Raw genomic sequence first — 7,507 nt, forward strand, 5'->3', positions numbered from 1 at the left:
TATGTTTAAGTATGTGAACATGTCTAAATTTTAGCACACATAAGATCAAGGGACTTAGACGTCAGAAGAAACTCCAAGATCATATGTATCTGGCGCATTCCATGAAGACACACAAGCAAGAAGATTGAAGACATTTGTTCTTATTGTAAAATGCATTTTGTTTTATATTTTGGTTCTATAATATTTGCATATCATGCATGATAAGAATTAAATGCTTAAGACCATAGTTTGACCTTAGTGATCACCTTCGGTCGATTGATACCGGATTTTTGGGGTTAACTCTCAAGATGCCTTAGAATGACTATAGGAATCATCACCCATATAACCTAAAATGCCTTATGCTTAATTACTCTGAGTTGATGAAACATTTAGGCCAAAAAAGAGCATAAATGCACATTTTAAGTGGTCTCGGTTGACCGAACCCAAAGCTATATAGAATCTTTGGTCGACCGAACTTACCAGAGTTAACTTCTTGACAATTCGGTCAACCATTTTGAAATGAAATTGCACTCCATGGTTAATCAAATCAACACGTGGCTGACCCCCAATAACTTGGTCGACCGAACCACTAGTTCAAAATTGACTTGGTCGACCAAACCTTAGTAAATGGTCAATCGAACCTACCTTGGTCAACCGAACCTTGAAGGGTTCGAAATCGCCTTGATAAGATCGACCAAATCTCCAGTTCAAAATGGCCAGGTTTAACCGAAGTCAGTAATACGGTCGACTATACCTTAAATATGGTCGACCCAAACCTCTTAGGTTGGCAAAATTTTACCGTAGTAAATTAAGGTTAATTTTCATTAAACTCAATTAAACAATTTTCAAAATACCCTTGATGTCCCCTGTGGTTATATTTTTGCCCAACTCTATATATACCCCTTCATTTGTTATAATTTGTAGGTGATCAGCATATAAATTAGATAAATTTTTCTCTGAAAATTTATTGTGCTAAATCTTTCATACTCCCATTTTTTTAAAAGCATATTTCAAAATCTCCCTCTCATACTCATTTAAATTACATATCTTTGAGAGAGATTATTTTTGTGGGTATTCATTTATTCTCTTTGCAAGCTAACAACTCTCCTATACTTGCATTTGTTCGTTGTTGATTTTGGAGAGTAACTTAAAGTTTTTCCCATGGTATTTTACTTATAAATATTAGATTGGGAAAAAATCTTCATTGGCTTAAGAACTTGCATCCTTATTGCAAGTTTCATAAGCTTGCTTTTTGTTTTAATAAAGTTATTTTTAGCAAGCTTAAACCCTAATATCCATTGTGCTTGATATTTGAAAAGTATTTCTTGGGATGTTTGCTTAGGGTTCTAGAGATGCTTTGAATATTCATATTGCAAATACATCATCTTGAAATCAAAGGTCTCATTCTCACACACACATATTGTTGAGAGTTAACACATTGGTTGACGAAATCTCACTTGAGCATTTAATTCCTTATCATCTGTGAGTGCATTAGTTGTATTGTGCATAGTGGTACATATCTGCTTGTGTAGAAGCATTTGAATTGTACAAAAATTTCATATTCATTGATTGTATTCTAGGAGTGGCCTGAGGGAATATTGATCTAGCATGTAAGGATAAGTTGTTAAGGCCTTCTCCGCCCCGCAAGGAAAGTTTGTAAAGGTTGAGGTCGGCCTTGGAAATTTGACGTGGTTGTAAACGATGCCGCTCTACTCGTTAAGTGAGCATTAGTGGTAATCCTCAGGCTTGCGAGCTGAGGAAGGGATGACTGAACCCCGATAACATATCCGGTGTCATCCTCTTTCCCTTCACTATTTAATTTTTGTGTTTATTTGTTTATATTTTATTTTATGTGAATGCTTGGGAAATACTGAGATTGCTTTAATTATTTAAATATTTGCTCAGTTAGTTATCAGTGTGATTGGGATTGCATAGAAAGTCCATAGGTTGTGAAATACTGTTGTCATCTGATTTAACCTAGACATAAATATTTTAAACACCCAATTCACCCCCTCCCTCTTGGGAATACACCAATTCCAACATAAACTACACATCTCAATTGCAAGTTGTGTCCTCTTCTATTTTTCCATATTTTATTCTTTGTGTACATGTTACATAGGGACCTCAAGTATGTAAAGAATAAACAATTGAATATAGAATTGATGCATTCTCATTCTCTACAGAAATCAAGGATGGTAGGCAGGTTGTGGCAGGAGGCAAGTAGTGGAAAACTTGGGATGGTAGGCGGGTAGTGGTAGGAGACAAGCAGTTGGAGGAGATGAGTAGTAGCTTTTCGGTGGAGAACTAGAACAACTACAAGGAGAGGAGATGTAGTTGTCACAAAGACTTAAGCATTAGCGTAGGAGGTGAGTAGCTCCAAAAGCTCGTAATCGCTGGCAGCAGACAGGCGATAGCAAACAAGTGCCAGCAATGACTGGTAGCAAACAGGTGACAACAGCTATGGGCAGCACTTCGGTGATTCAACAGGAGAAGGAAGATGGCGAGGAAGGTTTGGGGATTTTCAAAATGCGCAAGATTTTGCCAAGAGGAAACAAATGGGGATATTTGAGGAACTTTTTTTGTTACGGTTCCAAATCCATCACTAGTACATTTTAATTAGAAATTTTTAAAGAAAATTGAATTAATTAATAGTGATGGAAACAAATCGTCACTAAAAGTCCTCAATAGTGATGGTTCTGAAAACCGTCACTAATACTTAATAGTGACCAATGGATTTCATTACTAATAACAAAAGAACCATTACTAATATATTGGCGCCATGGTTAGAGCGGGAAAACATACGTTTAGTGACAAATTACAATTCGTCACTAATGATAAGTTATTAGTGACAATTGTATTTTTTGTCACTAATAGCCTATGTATTAGTGACAAATCGTCTTTGCATCACTAATAATGCAACATTAGTGACGATTTTTGGTTCGTCATTAAAAGGACATTTTTTTAGTGTATATATATGGGTTGTGTGTTGTGTTATATGTATATATAAATATATATGTGTGTGTGCGCACATGTGTGTGTGTGTGTGTAGTAATGTGTATGTGTGGATATATATATATAGATTTGTGTGCGTGTGTGTATATGTGTATATGTATGAATATAAGTGGATGTATGTGTTTACGTGTGTGTGTTGTGTGTTTTAGTATGTATTAGCATATATTTTATCCTACCTTTATTGAAAAATCTAAAAAATAAAAAATAAAAAAATGTTGAATAATACCAAAAAATATGTTTTTTAGAGAGGTTTTTTTTTTTTTTTTTTTAAATAAGGCTGATGATGAAATCCTAGATTCTAAAAAGTACTTATGCATATCACTGCACATTTCAAATTAAACTTCACTTTTCAAAACTCACTCATTTCATTTACTAGTAATATAAATCCAATCTCCTTTTTCTAAAACTTTGATTTTCCAAGCTGGTAATACAAGTCCAACATTTTAAGAATCAACTGTTTTTATGCATTTATCAGTCATCACCATCACCATCACCATCATCACATTTTGATGGGGAACAACATGCCTAGCCTATTTCCTTTGCAGACATGGTAACATGTGGACAACCTCTTGATGTCCACTCCTTTGCCGACATGATAACATGTGGACGAACTCCCAATGTCCACTTTTGTTCCTAACTATTTTGTAGGTATACATGCGATTTGAAGACTTTTTATGGATGAATTATGATGGAAGACTTTATTATTATTTTGCTTGGATTTGTATTTGCTTGGGCATTTCATTTCTAGATTACTAGGTGTTTGAAGACCCAAGGAATTGTTGAAGAAAAATCCATCTCAAGACCCATGTAGGCCCCACACAATTCCAATGGGCTCCACACGGATTTGACTTTTTTAGCATATGTTTGTATTTAATTTGTAATATTGCAAGACACTTAAGCTTAGCTTGCATGTGGGAGAGTTTAATGTATGAGTTTAGTAAGTTGTGCTTAGTATTTAATGTGTTAGTAAATTGTGTGTATTTATGTCCTTTTGTATCCCATGCTTGTGTAAGAAGTTAATGTCTTGTCCCTCATGCTAGCTAATCTTGTCCTTCCATGCTATCTACATATATCCTTTCATTGTAAGAACTAAAAGTTAAGCTAAGATTTGATTATTGAATATTGAAAGGAATTTCCTTTGTTGAGCTTAAAAATCTTGTCTAATCATTTTGATCGTGTAGTGTGAGGTTATGCGTTCTCTCTGGAGATCAGGTGGTGAGAGACCACTATTCTATCTAGCAACTCCATCTCCGCATACCCTCTAACACATCCACATGGCCACCACTAGATACACCCACATGACCAACACATTCATACCCCCACACGGCCACCATCATTTCACTGCATTGCTACCTTCATTTTGGTGACTCAAAACTTGTACAAAAGGACTTAAGGTATGGTCTAACTCATGTTGAACAACGTCAAGCATCCAACGTATCTATGGTTAAACTCAATATTTGTTTTGAACCTTTACTTAATCTTGTAAAACCTTCGCTTGAAAATCTGAACTTCCATGTTTGAATAGCACATTTGATCCATTGGATTTCAATATTGATACTTGCTAGTTAAAATCAAACGTATGAATGTTAGCTTGGTAGCTTAGAACTTGGCATCTTGATTTTGAAAGTAACATCTTCCATATAAAACTAGACTCCTTGATCAGTATCTCTTCAGAATTATTTTATAGATAGCATCATTATTGACCTTATAGGTCTTACTCGGTTTTGATTATGACAAATACTTCGGTATTTAATTTCTATCAAGTTAATGTGCAGGTTCATATTAGCAAGATTGTATGATGGCATATGTTATCTTGAAGCGCAAAAGAAGACCCAGAAGATTCACTTGTTGTAATTTTATATTATATTTCATTTCGGGTCTGTAATAATAATGTAAGAAATGTCTGTAATAATGATTGCATATCATCCATGTTGGAATTAATAAGCTCAAAGGCTTTAGAATGACCTTAGGTCCCTACACATCACTTGGAAATCGGGAGACCTTAGAGAAGACATCGGTCGACCCTCGGTCGACAAATGCCAGGTTTTTAAGGCTAAACTAAAATGCCTAAAACCTTAGAAAAGACCCTAGGTCCTTGTACTTACACGTAAGATTGTCCCCAAAATCGTATATAATATCAAGGGAATCAATTGAATTAAAACAGGACTTAAAGGGCTAAAAGAATAGGTTTTGGGCGACCGAACCTTGGTGTTCAAAACACCTTGGTCGACCAAACTTGTCATGCCCCGAACCCAGAAATGGGCCCTAGGGTTTGATTTAATAACCTAACCTGACCCTGTGTCATACAACCATCCATGATACTACATAATATAAGGGTCCGACCCCGTGGGGTTCACGTATACCCTGTCCACAATCACATATACCATATACGCAGCGGAAAAATCCAAACTAATACCTTCATAAAACTATACTAGAGTCTATAAAAACAGGAGCTAATTCCCCAAAAATACATAACATACCCCGGGTGTCTACATAACCCAAAATGACAACTCGGTAAAAGACTCATACTTACACAAGTACCTCTACACAGCTAACCAACCACCACGCTCTTGAATTGCTAGGACGCTAGTGCTGGCTACTCGAAGGACCTGAAAAATATTTGTATGATAGGGGTGAGACACCTTTCAGTAAGGGAGAAACATGTTATATCAGTGTGTGAATATATGAGTGTTATTTCAACAACAAACATACATTTCACAATACTAATATTTTCACAAATACAGTTCCAATATACATACAATACAAAAGCAATACGATTTGGTCGTCATACCCATAGGCCTAAGCTTGACTATCTGGTGGTATTTCACACCCTTCGGAAAAAGTCAGATTGTTTGGTGGTATTTCACACCCTTTAGCAAAAGTCGGTGCCCCCGGTAACATGGCATAGCATAAGCCCCCACAGTGTTGAACCAATGTAGATCTGCTGTTCTCATGCCCTTCGGTAAAAATCGGCCGATCTAGTGGTATTGCGCACCCTTCAGGAAAAACCAAACATTAAAGCCTACGGTCTTATTCTGACTTGGTTCAATATCTCAGCCTACGACATTTTAATCTGGTTCGCTTTGATATATCCCCATCAGTATTATCCCGCCAAGGCATTTTCACAAAACTTGGAACATTTTGGAACTCTTGTCCCTATATCTCATTTCAATAATTCATAGCCTTCGATAGTTAATCAGCACGCTTTACTACAAAATACATCATTCAAATTCACCATCTCATTCCACGCTCATTTGGGTAAATAAAAAATCACATATTAGGTATTCCAAAAATACAATTTAAAATAATCAAAGGCATGGTTATCTCTATATTATAGTTTTTACCAATATAAAGTTTTCTAATAGAAACGGAGATGATACCCGAAACCCCCAATTTTTCCAAAAACGGTAAACCGAAAATCCTGTAATTTCACCTGATAGATTTTCCCAAATAAGTAACCAAAACATCCATAGAATCGTAAACTACAGTTTTATCGATTTAAATTACAAAAACAACTGATATAAACAAAAACCACTTACCTTTCCCAAAAAACTGAAACACAAACTATACGGCTCCTAGACAGCGAACTGAGTTCCCAAAACCTAAAAATCGAAGAACACAACTTTAATATAATCCTACCTACTACAAATCTACCAAACCAAAAACGTAATCGGACCCTTACCTCGATTTTGGATCAAAACCAAAAAATTCTCGAAATGAAATTTCAATCCGCTATAACCATAGAGATTCCCCTCCTAATCCACATGGTAATGCCGGATCGTTGATTCGGGTAACAGACGACCCGAAACCCTAGAGAGAAAGAGAGTGGTTTGAGTTCTAGAGAGAGAGAGAGAGAGAGAGAGAGAGAGAGAGAGAGAATCTTAGTTTTCTTCTCCATTAAGCAAGTGATTTAGATATTTATAACCCCTTTAACCCGACCAGACTCGTCGACGAGATGACGTTCTCGTAGTCGAGCATAAGAAGGGAGTTCGTAGATGACAAAGTTGCCTCATCGACGAGCTTGAGATTTCAAAAATTTCCAAAATCTCTCGGCATCCTCTCATCGATGAACCTCTGAATTTCATCGCCGAGCTGTAGAAGGGACCTCATCGACGAGAAGAGGAGCCTTGTCGACGAGCCCTGCTAGTTTTCCCTTTTTAATTTCCTTCCTCTTTTCTTATTTATTTAATTCAAAATTCTCGAGTCGGGTTCTTACAAACTCCCCTCCTTACAAAAATTTCATCCTCAAAATTTGTAATCACTCACTCGATAACTGACCCACATACCAAAACGTATACCCGACTCTAGAAAGAGTCGACGACCACCCACATAGCAGCCCCGTCCTAAATATGTAACATACCTTCACTTATGGGGGAGGAATACCATGGTTACATACACAGTATCTCGGGAGTTCACAATATCACAAAAATCTCCCAGAGACTAACCACACATTAATACTCTAAATAAATACATCATATACTTACCTAAATCGTACCTGTAAACATTACCCTCAGAA

This window comes from Malania oleifera, chromosome 4 (genome assembly GCF_029873635.1).
Source record: "Malania oleifera isolate guangnan ecotype guangnan chromosome 4, ASM2987363v1, whole genome shotgun sequence".
Lineage (NCBI taxonomy): Eukaryota > Viridiplantae > Streptophyta > Magnoliopsida > Santalales > Ximeniaceae > Malania > Malania oleifera.